The 15425-nt window shown below is 42.6% G+C and overlaps 1 pseudogene; it reads right to left on the bottom strand.

The window, feature by feature from the left end:
• Positions 1–12576: 12576 nt before the first annotated feature.
• On the bottom strand, positions 12577–15133 carry LOC148028710 (inositol transporter 1 pseudogene; annotated as a pseudogene).
• Between the last annotated feature and the right edge of the window lie 292 nt (positions 15134–15425).

The raw sequence follows: 15425 nt of genomic DNA, 5'->3' as shown, positions 1-15425 counted from the left end.
TACTCCCTCTTGAAGTGTCTGGGCTCTCGTTGCAATGGAATCAATGTGGGTCGCAATCATAACTTTGGGCTAGAACAAAGTTGTTGACAGCATTGGCCCTAGCCTTCTTTCTTTGGCCCTGATTCTGACCCTGCACTCTCTTGGTCTGAGCCTTAGACATACCCTTTTTCTGATCTTTGTAAGGCCAAATCCTGTTGTACCTTGGTTTGGTCTACACCTCCTGTATTATTGGAATAGCTCGAATAAGTGCGTCTTGTAGGTCCGTTGGGTGTATTGATTCCGATCGAGTGTTTATGGGTGGATTCAACCCAACAGAAAATTTTGACGTGTGTTGTGTCATATCCATTGGGGGTGCATACTTTAGGAGTGAAACGAACTTCGAATAATATGATTCAAGGGATACTCCTAGCTACTTCAAGTCATAGAATTCATTTATCTTTTGTGTGCGGTAGGCAGGTGGCAGATACCTCCCTCGCACATTAGTACTACCTCAACAATGCGAGCAGGTATATATGCAAAGGCTAATTTTTTAATATGTATACATGTGATACATATACACAATATAATAAGTATTTAAGTTTCTTGCTTTTGTTTTTCAAATACAGGTTGTATATGCATCCAATGGTAAACAATAACCGATGGTGGTATGTCATCCCTATATCTAATTGTTCAAAACCAATATATGGTAATATTACCGACATGGAGATAGCAGATGACAATCCAACAATTAATGATGATGTGCATGATGACACCATAATGGATGATATGCGTGATATAGTACAAGACGAACCTCGCGAGGATATTCAAGGAAACGCAGAAGAAGAAAATAATGTGATTGTCGATGATATTGATGAAGTTATTGAGCAATATAGCAACACATCTGATATGGGATAGACTTATTTGTTTCGTTACCTCTTAATAACATAGACCTAGAAGTAGATAGTTTAGCAAGGGCTGATCTCATTGAAGATGAGATGGATCATTCATTGTAACATACTTAATTTGCTTAATGATTCAATGTGTATTCCTAATTCTATGGTTTTTATCATGTGCACACGTGCATACTCAAGAATCAATAGTCAAGTTTAAAGCTAAATTGAATTTTCCATAATAAATTTTTTTTATCATCTTCAAGTAGAGAAATTACGAGATACATATTGCAATGCTTGCTACTAATTGTAAGGTTTCTGTCGCTTGCCGCTATTTACTTATATCAAGCTTGTCAACTGGAGGAACTACCATTCATTAGAGAGTAATGAAAAAGTAATTATTAACTCTATTTTTTTAATTCAATGATTCAATGTGTACTCTTAATTCTATAGTTTTTATCATGCGCACACGTGCATGCTCAAGAATCAATTTCAGGTGGTTAAATAATTATTAACTTTGGTTTTTTAATTATGGAAATTGCAATTTTAGGTGGTTAAATAATTGTGCATATGCTGGCGCGTCTATATTGGCGTCTATTTGCACAGATATATAGACACAAAATTTGCGTCTATTTACACGCACTTATAGACGCAATGATAGACGCGCCCGACTTTGCGTGTCTAACATGCGCGTCTATGCCTTGTTTTTGTTGTAGTGTTTGCACTCAGTTGACCACTCGTATAAAAGGAAGATCTAGTTCATTTTATCCCCTTGACTCATTAGGAGCTCAAATATCATCATAAATTATGTAAGCCTATTACTTATGGCTATTGTAGCCTTTAATGGCTCTTGAACTCAATTTCTCCTTTCCATCTGAGTCAAGGATTTGTTTATTAGTGAAGAATAACCAATTGTGCTTGAGAACTGATTTGCCTACTCATAAAATAGTGCTTTCTCATGTGTGTGCATAACTAAGTTCTATATATCCATGCTACATCTCATGTCAAGCTAATACATATTGATGGTACATTATGTGCATCACCTCAACCCATTGGCATGGAAGTATCTAACGAACTAGGGAGATGACCTCCACATGCTCAAAAAACAAAGAGCTTGTGTCATTCTTGTGCAAAAACCAACTTGTCAAATGCAAGATTAAAGTAAAGAATTGACGTCAAGCTCTATGTTTCTGTCTATGTGTGTTACCGACAGTCTAACTGTATGTCTAGCTGTACACAGCAAGTGTGGGACATCTAATAAGTCAGTGATCTCTGACCTAGTATGACCTAGTTGTAACTATTCTACTCTACTAGTTACTTGAGTCAAAAATGAAAGAAATGGGATGAGCTGACTGCTCACTCTCTGTTGCTCCAAACCTACTCTGCCATTTAACATGGTATCAGAGCCAACATGAATGTGCTCTCTGGAGCTTGAAGATAAGTGTCTCTACTAAAGAAGAAAGATAGCCATTGTTCCTGACAAGGTATGCATCAGGGTTTATGCTTTGTGCTTGTGTAAGAGCTTGTTGTGGCTTGTTTGGGAGCTTCATAAGGCTTCATTGAGCACCTGTGAGTGGCCATTTGACATCAACGACATCAAATCTAAAAAAATGTCATCACAAGAGACTGTGCCTGCAACCCTTTTTTTTGCAGAAGCCATATCTTGCTACGAAAATGGATTTTGGAAACACGGCCCGCCATTCCATGAACCAAGTGCAGCATAAATCCGCTTTGACTCTGTTGTTCCTATGCAAAGTGGTTCATCTAGAGCTCGACGGTAGCTACTCCCCAGAGACTTTGCTGAAAGGAAGGAAACCCTGATTTCAGGTCGGTCCTAAGTGGGAACGGCCGGACACTTCCACTCGGGGCAGACTCGGGAAGACCCAGATCACAAACCCTATGACATTCCTTGCAAGTGCCAGGTGGCACTTTTTAGACTCTCTTCCCGATGGGATGCTAAGACGTGTCCCACAAGTGGACGAGCAGACACATTACAATTGGTATCAGAGCAAACCAACAAGATCTAGAGATTATAAGGGAACTTAATGGAGGAAAAATAAATGAAATAAGGGGATAAACAGGGAAAGATGAGTAGAATAGAGCAGTGTTTTCTATTGAAAACATTTCTTTACTCACTTATGGATGCTGGGTTGCAGAGTTACGAAGCATGGAGCAAGTTCTTATTGTTCCAGGTCATGTTCATGGCTGCAATGCACGCTTCGAATTATCATCGGAGGCTTGGCATGATGGCTATTCTGGACCGCATTTATAACCCTTCGCCCCTGTATGCGGAGTGGAGATGGACAGGAGACTCAGGAATATACTACATAGTAGCCCACCAACTCGCGTACCTTCAGACCAACTTGAAGAGAATCAAGTGGATGGAGGATTTAAAGATCATGAAGCTGTTCATCTTTGTCGAAGCTCTCGTAAACGCAACTTTGCACGTTAGCGATCGGCAAGTCAAGCAGAATAAGTATGTCTATGAAGAATTGACCAGGGTGATCTTTGCTGATAGAATCAAAGTGTTAGGACGCTATGAGAAGAATGGGTATCAAAGGAAGGGATACCCCAAGCTTCCTATGACTTACCATTTCCTGAAAATCCATGACCCCACTCCATATTATTATTCCGTCCCTATAGCCGATTTTAACAGAATCCTATTTTCCCCAAACTGATGTATTAATCAACATGTCTTACTTATCCAAAATAACTGTACTCAAGGGGTTTTGCCCTCACGAATAAATAAGACTTTTTACCATTTTTATCTTGATCATAAATGTTAACTGTGGTGTTAAGTGATTAAATCGCTTAGCAAAAGGCTATGCTAGTCAACATAATATGGGAACGTGTGATAAGATGTTAACATAAAGAATCTTATTGTTCAGATAGAACCCCAAGTGCAGGTTCCAAATCTGACTCCTGCACTAAGTCCAACTGTGGTTCAAGAGAAGAAGTTCCTTCTCAAACAAATTAAGCCACCTAAGTTTGATGGCAAGGGAAGGACTGTTCAAGCCGATGCCGCGATCTGGATTGAGTCCATGGAGGACTATTTTGAGGTAGCATGAACTGCACCTGCTAACCAAGCCATGCTCACCAAAATTAAGCTTACAGGCGGGTCATTCTTGTTTTGGTGAAATTTTGTAGAGTCAATGATTACAAAACCACTTGGATGACGTCTGATTGTGCAATGCTCACCATTTGTTACCACTTCTTTAAACCACTTCACATCTAGTATATATATAAAGAATCGTCTGAAGTCAAGCTTCAGAATATCTTGGATCAAGCCACAATAACTTTCCATGGTACCATTGGCATCCTCGAAGTGAGCAAGGACACCACAATCTTGGGTATTTCTCTTTTCATCTATACGTTGAGTTCGAAGATGTTTACCCTCACACTAAAGTGCATTGAATAATGTGCACTAGTAGTAAAAGATAAAAGATCAAATATGTCAATTATTTATATAAAATAAAGCTTATAGAAACAAATTAATTGATAGTATGTCTCACCTTTCATAAGCAACCTCGTGCGTATTCCCACTCTTCTTGAGATATATTAATTTCCTCCTCTTTTTTCATTCTCTTCATTTCCTCATGTAACCAATCTATATCAATATGATGTCGGAGCGCACACTAATTATTATATTCATGGTTAGAGATACCCTTACTTGAATCATTTTGTGCCAATCGTGGGACTTCAAACCAGATAGTTGCTCCACACCTCTTTTCTTTTTCTTTATGAAGGCTCCCTTGAGACATCTCATACATCCTGTGGGTATTCAAAAGCTATATATTTGTTCCTTCACTATTTTTTCCTCGTTCTTTGATAACATCCAAGGTGCATGGGGTAGCTCAATCTTTCCTCTAGGTCCAATGCGTAGCCGAGCTCGTCTCATGCGACCAATGTTACGTAAATCCTCACTTACATTAACTGAATCATGAGCCCCTATCAAGTGATCCCATAGTGTAGATACAACATTTTTGAATATGTGCATGGGGTCCAACAGGTGATTGATCTTGAGTTCAGTCCACTACGAAAGACGAAAAAATATAGAGAACCTAACAAACAAACAATATATTATGTAAACAATTCATCATGCTAAATACTTTAAAGTCAATCGAGAGAAATGCACTTCTTATCGACTCATGTCGAGTGGAGGGTGGCTATCGGCATTAAGTGATCAGGGCATGCACTTCATTAATGAAGTGATATTCCACCTGCTCTTGACCTTCCTAATCATTCATAGAAGGTCATTGCTCTACTACCCTCAAGAAAATGGCCATGCAGAATCCATGAATAAAATCATGGTCAACGTGCTTACAAAAATAGTATCCACATCATGAAGTGACTGGGATAACAAATTAATGGCGGCTTGTGGGCCTATCGTACAGCTTATAAGGCACTCTCCTTCCAATCTCGAATGGTTAGAGATTGTGGAGTCATTCGATTAGTAGGGAGAACAGATTTGGGATGGTCAATAGGAAGGAATTGATGATGATTGTCGTAGATAACCTTCTTTAAACGTGCTAGCCTAGAGGAAACTAGAGAGGGACCGCAAATAGGACATGCATGATATCTTGACATGGTTAAACCTGAAAATCTCATCCTCTACGACTTGATGGGGCATTTCATGAGGGCTACTATCATGGTCGTCAGTCTCTGCTCTTCTTGAAGACTCTGCCTCCTTGCGTCGACGTTTTGCAGCCTCAGATGCCCGGGAGGGAGCATCTGAGGATGTGGCACCGCATCCTGCTCAATCACAAAAGGGAGTTTCATGTACGTTGATATATAATTCCTATAACATAGACTAGCAATCTTAGTGGTAAAAAAAAACCATGAATACCGGTGATTTTTCTCAGTCCCATTCTCCATACAAGTTGAGGTGTGACATTGCAATTCAATGTGCTAAAAAAAATACACCCTCGACAATGATCACACATGCATTTAATTTTTCATCGTAGTCATGCAGCTCGATTATGAAGACGCAATGTTTTATCCTCACTTGAGGATGTGCTCATTGACTCATCAGCATGCACTGCACTAGGTGATGACGACGACATGATTAAACCTAATTCATGACAATATCAAAATATTTGTCATTCATATGTTTACATAAGATCTCAATTTTAAATACACAAAAATCATCATAAATACACTAAAACTTATGATAAGAATTCACTATCAAAACTTATCTTAAAAACAAAAAATTATGATAAAGCCTAAATGCGCATCTATATCCGCGTTTACATATGCGTCTATATTAGCGTCTATTTCCGCGTCTATGTTCGTGTCTATATTCGCGTCTATCTGAACAATAGACGTGCATATACACGCAAAAATAGACGCATACGTCAAAATTCAAACCATACTTAAATCATTTCTTTTCAAACTGCGCCTTTCCTTTCCTGCGTTTTTTGCGGCTCTGAAGCTTGAGTTTAGCTGACATGCAGTCTCTTCATGCCTCACCTCCTCATGACTCACCTCTTCTTTCATTTCAAATACACAAGAAGGAAAAAAGGAAAGCCAAGGAGAGGAAGAAAGAGAGAACAAGAGAGAGGAGAACAAGAAGAAGCAGCAAGCAAGCAAGCAAGCATAAAGGGAGGGTAACTTACCAAGGAGAGAAAGAAGGAGAAGGAAGAAGCGCCACCACCCGCCACACCAAACACCCAAGGTGAGTCTCTCTCTCTCTCTCTCTCTCTCTCTCTCTCTCTCTCTCTCTCTCTCTCTCTGTTTCTCTCTTTCTCTCTCTACTCTGTTTGTGTATTTAGGATTTCTGATTCCATTATGTATTGCATTTTGTAAATCATCAATGGCGGTCGTCGGGCTAAAATCAGCCGACTGAGCGCGTCTACATTTTAGTGTAGACGCATGTATAGACGTGAAAAAATGTTTCCTCTCATTGCGTCTGAGGGCACGTCTTAGAGCACATGTGCTGGCGCGTGTGCTGGTCAATCTACACGCGAGGATATATGCGCACATAGATTGACCTGGAATTTGCATCTGACAACGCGTCTGTACTGCATCTTAGATGCAAATATAGACGCGCTGGACAAAAGGTTAACTTTGGGAGCGCGTCTGAGGGTGCGTCTAACCTGCAATTTAGACACGGGTGTACATGCGCCAGCTCTCCCAGCTCTGATAAAAAACAATATATTTTTGCAATGATGAATGTGACCAATCCCATGTTTGTGTTTATCAGTTTTCTTGTTTATGAGAAGCATTAGCACTTAAGTTTTATGCTCAATATCTAAAGAAAGCTCTTTGAAAATGTAGGTAATATATGATTTTTTGTATGCAAACAAATTTGTCTTTTTCCTGTGTTTTTTTTGCAGATGTCGTATCCTGGTTCATCTAGCAATGACTCGGATTTGGATCGCATGAATGATACATTGGCCTCGTTTAGCAGGGGGTCAATGCATTTTTTGGAGGTTTTTCTAGTAGAGAAGACTTCATGGGAGAGATGACCAGACACCTTGGCCGCTCTCCCACAGCGGACGAGGTGTTTAGTGTCATGTCTGGAACGCCTCTGATGTCTTTGCCTAGCACTACTTCCCAAACTCCACATGTAGGTACTCCACGTGCAGCACCTATATGTGCATCGGCTGAAGCACAAGCATCTGCAGAAGCACATGCATCCGCAGAAGCATGTGCATCCAGCGAGGTAGAGGGTAGTCGACAGAGAGGGAGGAGGGAGAGTCAAGGGGGAGGACAAGGCTTGTGTGGGGGTTGCCTAGGAGGTGGCGAGCGATCACCCTCACCAATAGATCACGTAGAGGAGTTTGTACGCCAGTACTATAGATTTACAGATGCTGGTGGCATCTTCCATGATGATGAAGGAAGGGATGTAATGGCGTACATGAGGAGCGTCGTGCATGCGACGTATAAAGATTGTTTCATTGCCTTCAAAAATCAGAAAAGCGGCTTGTGGCAGGAGGTATTGAGGGCACTCCATAGGAGGTACCCAAATCCTGAGGGTCAGCGATTCTCAGATGATTGGGAACACACAAAAGTGAGGGATATGCTTCACAATAAAAGATCCCACCTCATGACACGCACCAAGGATTCACTGCGGAGGCAGGAGGAGGGGCGTGGAGCCTATAGCCAACCACCTATGTGCCACCGCATAGAGTGGAAGAAAGCCAAGAAGAAAGCAGCAGAGAAAGCGAAGAGTCGCCAGCACACAGAGGCGTGACGGATCCAAATGGAAACAATGGGATCGTCCATTACGGATCGGGCGGCAGAGAGTCGTGGGAGGCAGAGTTTGTAAGTATATTTTGATTTTTAGTTTTTTTAAATTTATATTTCTTTCAATTCTTTATATACTTTATTCTAATATATTGTGACTCATAATTGTTTGTATATATCATAATTGTTTTGCAGACTACTATCGTTGGTAGGATACCTACTCCTAGAGAGGTAGGTTACCATCGAGGCCATAATCGCGTAGCCACATGGCTTCACTTCTATGAGGAGGGTCTCATCACTGAGGACCAATACAACCGGGCCATGAGGATTCAACAGCCAGAGGAGGTATGTTTTTCTTAATTTCCTATTAAAAGTATAGCTAATTATAACTTTTTCTCCACCATGTCTATGCAAGCAATGTTGATCTTTTGTGTGTGTAGGCGAACCCGGATGTGGAGCATAGAGAGGAGGGGGATAGTGACGCTAGTAGCCATGGTGGTACTAGCGAAGATGTTTCTTCTTCAGATTCGTAGAGGAGCACCATACCTCCTCATGAGGCCTTGTTTTCTTGTATATGTATGATCCATCTTTGAGCCTACTGCTTGCGGCCACGCTTTAGGTTGTAAGCACTTAAACTTCCCATGTAAATGCTTTTGATCTATAACGAATACATGGACTTTTATTTTCAATTCTCGTGTCCGTAAGATACATTGTCCTTTTTGCAAATGCACAATCTAATGTATGGGAGGGGGGAAAAAAAAAACCAGAGAGCACTTTGCAACCACATGCTCTCTGGTTTTTTTTTCCAATTTTGTTTTGCACGTCTATCCGCACGTCTAAATTGCAGAAAATGCCACATGCTCTCTAATTTTTTTTTCCAGTTCTGTTTTGCACATCTATCCGCGCGTTTAAATTGCAGAAAATGCGCGTTTATACGCACGTCTACAGTGCAGAGTACATGCGCTTATACACGCGCTCCATAATTCAAATTTAAAAAAGAAATTAAATATCTTTTTTTTTAATGAGATTTTTTTTTTCCGTTCGCGTCTACCGATGCTTGTAAAAGCGCGTCTATAAGAATGTCTATATGCCCGTCTAAGTGCCAAATAGATGCGCTAATAGATGCGTAAAATGAATTAAATAAATAACAATTTTGGTTTATTATGTGTATGTATTCACGCGTGTATATGTGCGTCTATTGCGCATCTACTTCTGCGTGTAAATCCGTTCATACATGCAATTATAGACGCGACACGGTAGACGCGCAAATAGACGGGCCGATAGACGCGCCCGTAAGATTTTCTCTATATTCAAAAATCGCGTCTAAAAGTGCGTCTATGAGGCCTTTTTATTGTAGTGAAAGGATATTGATTATCACAAGGAAAGCCCTATGTATGGAACTTGTACACTATACATCTCCACTACATTCAGGACTAGGCACAATATTTTCTTACAATACATTTGTGCTTATCCTGTGTTGGATAGAGTGTTTGTAGTCACACACATTTCCCAAAGTTGCATCTCTTCAAAAGCATTATGGTTGAGCAAATTGCATATTTTAAAAGCATGAGTTTTTCTTCATAGAGAAACATGCATACTCTCTAAGAAGGTACAATAGGGAGAAGAGGTTCAACGCGAGGGGGTCCTACGACACTATAGTGCCGCTCTCGAACGATTTAGTTGAATGCAAGAGTTCTTACGCTGTCTTGTGTATCGATAGCTTGATCCTAGAACGTGCTAGGGATTGCGCAATGGAGCTTTTATGCTTTAAGAGGCTATAACTATTTTCCCAGTATCGGATGATCTATGATATAACATGTACTTTTTCAAAAACTATACTGTGAATGGTGCATTATGCTACATATATTTTGGGCTTTGCTTTGCTTTGTTAAGGCAGAAAGGTCTTAATCGGCATGGAAGTTCATCGGTGATGGAAACGACAGTCTTTGACATTGAAAAAGGGTCACACATACATCCAACTTCCTTTCATTTTAAAAAAAAGGCAGCATGCACGTAAAGAATAAGCAAAAGAATGGTGCCCAAAGGAGGAACTGCATGAGGAGAAGGCGCCCTATTTCAAGGGAAGGTGGCCAATTATGGAGGTGGGGGGGGAGATTGAAAAGGAGATCGTCGGAGTGCAGGATGAGTTGCCTGCTTATGGAAGGGAAGAAAAACAGAAACAACTAGAGAAGATATGGCAGAAGAGAGGGTCGTGATCTGACAAGGAGAGGGCTGCACCGGAGCGTTCTGTAACGGACTAGCATGGTCATGAGGGTGGCAAAGGAAGCAAAAGAGATGTCCCAGATGGGAAGAAGAAAGGGAAACAAGACGGAATTGCAGGAACGACACCTATGCCAAGAGACAAGAGACGAACAGTTGGCACTGTGCGCATTAGCGTGTACTATGTAGAGATCTCAGAAAGATTGCAATAAAAAGTCACGGCTAATACTGACGATCAGGATGATATGCTTATTGAAGAGAGCTGTGAGATGCATCAGAGCTATAATTATGGTCCGTGGGAGGATAAGCTTTCATGAGAAGGCACGATGAACTTTTGAGCATAGTAGGTGAAAGCAGGTTCAGCAAAGGGAGCTGCATGGCGCTATTTATGATTAAGAGACGAAGAGACAAAACCCCGAGGTGACGAGGTTCATCCGGTTCGGGTGGCAGACCAAAAGAAAAGAGAATAGCAGACGCGCCTATGTGAGTAGGCAGGAGGGGGCTATAGTGAGTTCATTGAGGGGCCTATAGTGAGAGGCATGACGAGTAACCAGAATGGCAGAGTGTAGAAAGGGAGTCAACTCAATAGGTCCACCAGATTGGCAAGAAGTAGTCCGCCAGGTTGGCATTTCAAGCTAGCATAAACATCCCTAGGAAATTAGAATTAGCTCATAGGTAGACATCAAGGAGGCCCAACATTTTGACCCTATTCACGAGAAAATATTTTTCCAAGCCAATACAAAAACCTTCAACCTTGATGAGTTGCAGGGTTCTTTTGAAGACTTTCAAGGTTTGCCAATCACGTACTACATTAATGGGTAAGTGGGTTATTGTTTCTAAGAGAGATATGAATGGAGAAACCTTGCAAAGGTAGCTAGAATCTTTGATATGTGGGATACTTGACCTATATTCTCTCAAAACAACAAATAATAGCATAGTAAGTACTATTGTTGTCGATAATTGTAGTGGAGGTGGCCCTTAATATTATGTTCTTTTTACGCACTCATCATGCAAACCAACCATATTGAACTTCAAGTGTGTCTACTAATCTCATGATATGCCCCATGAAATTGTGATTTAAGAGATGTAGAAGGCTCTAGGAAATCTCTTAAATGCTTTATATCTAGGTTTGCTTGCAACTAGTTTATGATATCTTTAGGTTTTTGGTTGATGCCCTAATTAATGCTTAAGGATGAAAAGAAACCTGTATGTGGAAAATAGGTGTTCCACTTCTCTTGAGATGATTTTTGTGATGCGTAGGACTATCAAGTTTGATCTTGTTGTTTCCATTTATTATTAGATTGTGTATGCCTCTTTTTGGTTGATGTTGTGTGGGGTGTTTTTATATATTAATGGCTTGATGCACAAGTGCTACTCTTTGTTGAAGGTGTTACACTAATTAATTTTTATATTTGCATGTGTCTTGCATTGACAACTTCAAAATGGTTACATTGTGATGGTTGAGGTTATCGTTCAATGGTAAGCTTGTTTATATTAAGGGGGGAGAGAGAGAGAGAGAGAGAGAGAGAGAGAGAGAGAGAGATTCACAACATCTACAAAAGGCCAAATCAGTCCATGAGACAAAAATAGATACATTTGATATTCAAGTAACTATTATCTTTCCCAAGCATAATAAATATATCAATATCTAAAGAGGAAATATCTAACTAGGAAACGACAAATTGTTGAAAATCCAAAAAAAAACACTAGGGAATAATAAAAGGTGGACCTCATATGAGCATGAATATCATCCCAATATATCTCTTTATGGGCCTATCCAATGGATAAGCTCAAGCATCGAAATAGAGATGCTCAATAGAGTCTGATATCACTTGCATCCTCCTGTGGTATGCTTTGTGTCTCTCAGTCTGAGGTAACTACCCATGGTGGAACCAAAAGTCAATCTAGAGAACACTTTAATGAAATGCCAGATATAGCCATAGCTATAAAAAGGTGAAAGTAGATGTTCTACTATGGATCCCTAAGGTGCCTACCTCAAGCCTATAAGATGTGTAGATCTCTATGATGTTTGCCATAGATCTTCTTAAGCATATGAATTAAGAGACTCTTGCAATCCAAGTAAAGCTATGAAATGAATAGAAGGCATAATAATGCTTCACAACACATTGTGATTTATGATGTTGACCTTGATTAATTCTTAATAAAATAAAAGCATGAACAAATTTAATCTACTCAAGCTCTTAACTAACCTCTAATTATCTTATTCCATCAAAAGGGTTCCCTTTCTATTTGGCCTTCGTAACATAACCATATGTGTGTATCAAATTAGTATGCTTCATCAAACGGAGAGCAAGAGCCACTCCTTTCTATTCAAGAGACCATCATTTCCTTTTCTAATGCAATGTATTGGAACATGAAACAACCAAGGGAGTAGATTCTACCTTGGCTTCTTCCAAGCTATCAGCATATATATATCTCACAATATTGGAAGTTGTTGGTCTTTTGTTGATGTGAAAGAGATCTTTCTATTTCTCAATTCAAAGAAAGGGATTGGGATCAAAGCTTGAGAGTAGGGTAATGACCATGTTCACCTACAAAATTTTGAAGAGTTGCAACAAGGAGAGAGAACTTCCAATATTGTTTAAACAAACTCTTACTTAGGAGACTTGGGTCTCCTCGATACTTTTGCCTTCATGTGTCGGACTGAAGCTTCCACCGTATAAACTTTCTCCTCTATTTATTAAGAGTTGACATATACCACAACATAATTTGTGGTCTTCGAATTAATTAACTTCAACGAACGCCTTCCCATTGGTTCAAAGGTTGTCCGCATGTACACTAGTTCGGATGTATTGATGGAAGAATATGGAGCTCACAAACGCATCGAAATCACAATGTCGACGATTTGGCAACGAAAAAAGCTGAGGCTCATGGGGATGGGGCATCCTCAACGACAGCTTCCGCTCTAGTACAGACGTCGATTCCGCGAGCTCTTCGCTTCCACATCTGTTCCACCTGCTCGAAGGAGAGGCCCTTGGTCTCAGGCACGAGCAAGTACACGAAGACGAGGGCGACCACGGAGGCGCCGCAGAAGAGGAGGAAGGTGAAGGAGGTGGTGAGGGCGCGCGTGAGGGACAGGAAGGTCTGCGAGACGAGTAGGTTGGCAAGCCAGTTGGCGGAGGTGGCGATGCCCGAGCACAGGCCGCGGTAGCGCAGGGGGTAGATCTCCGCGTTCACCGCCCAGGGCACGGGCCCCAACCCGGGGGAGAAGGCTGCCACGTACAGCACCAGACCGACCAGCACCAGCCAGCCACACGCCACGTGGAATGCGGCAGCAAGCAGCCCCAGCGACGCGATCACCCCCAGGAGGCTCCTCATCGCCAGCGGCCGCCTGCCCAGCCGCTCGATATAAAACATCCCGGCGATGGTGCCGAGTGTGTTGACGCCAGCGATCATGAGCGAGATCAAGATGGCGGTCATGTCGGAAGTGTAACCGGCCATCTGGACGATGGTGGGAATGTAGTAGAGGACGGTGTTGAACCCGGCGAGCTGTCGGAAGACCTGGAGGCCGACGCCGGCGACCATGGCCAGCCGTATCTCCTTGGAGGCTAGGACGTCCAGGATGGCGAACCGGGAAGTCGTCGACGTTAATAGCTCCTTCTCCGCCTGCGCCGAGCGCCCTAGCTCCTCCACCTCGGCAGCCAGCTTCTGCTCGTCGCTGGGGTAGATGCGGGCGAGAACATCCACGGCCTCGTGAGTCTTGCCGCGGCGGAAGAGCCAGCGCGGGGACTCAGGCAGGAAGAGCATGAGAGAGAGCTGCAGGAGGGCGGGGAGGCCCGCCACACCCAGCATCCAGCGCCAGGTTCCCCGGACGCGGGTGAAGCCCAGGCCGACGGCGAAGGAGAGCACCTGGCCGGCCGTGATGTAGAGCGTGCTGGTGGTTACTAGCGCCCCCCGGTACGCCGACGGGGACGTCTCCGCGATGTAGATGGGGGCCGTGACGGAGGCCAGACCGAAGCCCAGCCCGGCCAGGACGCGGCCGGCGACCAGCGTGGCCGCCCCACGTGCAAGGCTGGACGTGGCTGCGCCAGCCACGAAGAGGAGGTCGGCAGTCAAAATGGCAGGGCGGCGTCCCAGGCGGTCATTGAGCGGCCCGCCAAGGGCGGAGCCCACGGCGGCCCCCGCCACGGCCATGCTCACCACTGTCTCCTGCAGCAGGGTGCTCGCCCTCACGGCCGCAATATCGCGCCTTATGAAGAGCAGGGCGCCCGATATCACGCCCGTATCGTAGCCGAAGAGCAGGCCGCCCAGCCCCGCTGTGGAGCTCAGCAGGAGCACATACTTGTTGTTTCTCCATAGTATCGCTCCAGCCGCCGCGACCCCCAGCCAACCCTTCGTCTTGCGCCGTCCTCCTCCTCCTGATGCTCCGCCTCCTCCATCTCCTCCTTGATCATGATGATCCTCCACCATTAGCACTGCCATTTTTGGTCTGAATGCGCAGCTCTTGATCTCTCTTCTAACTATATGTGTACCCCAAAAAGCTTGCCTTTCTCCAAATTCTTTGCCGCTTTCTTTAGCGTTTTCATGTCGTCGACGTGTCTTCCTCGGCGCATACATACTACACCCATGATATGTTGCACCGCTAGACCCCTAAGTTGTAATTCACACCACGGCTGAACTGCATGGAAATATGCATTGTATTCTTTAAAAGCAACCAATTAGAAAGGTTTATGAACACTTTTTGTTGAATCAGTTTTGGCTATATATAAAGTAGAATATCTTCCACTAACCAACATTTTCTTTGGAGGGTATGAGGCTGCTAGAAGTTATGGTGGATCCACAAGAAAACAACCTTTTGGCTTTCTAATAAGAACCACACACATTAAATGACACCCCTTTCCTTTTTCCTTCTACCTCTCTGGACCCAATCTTACCATTCCTCATCTCTAGCTAGCGTGGTAAACTCTTAACACATTAATCTACAACCAAGTGGGCTCTTGTATGTTTGGAGTCCTTCGCTTGATGCCCTATTTCAAAGCAATAAGACTATGGTGGTAAAACAAAAATCCCACCTATTATTAAAAATATTTCAAGCCACTATAGTGTTTCCTTCATCTACCACAAATCAAAGATTCTTTGCTTTTACATCCTTCTTTAAGTTGATAATGGGTGTTGGTTTTAGTTGAA

Source organism: Lygodium microphyllum, chromosome 11 (assembly GCF_053477565.2).
Source record: "Lygodium microphyllum isolate KBCC chromosome 11, Lygodium_microphyllum_v1.1.10, whole genome shotgun sequence".
NCBI classification, from domain to species: Eukaryota; Viridiplantae; Streptophyta; class Polypodiopsida; order Schizaeales; family Lygodiaceae; genus Lygodium; species Lygodium microphyllum.
This window is presented reverse-complemented; position numbering and strand designations above follow the sequence as displayed.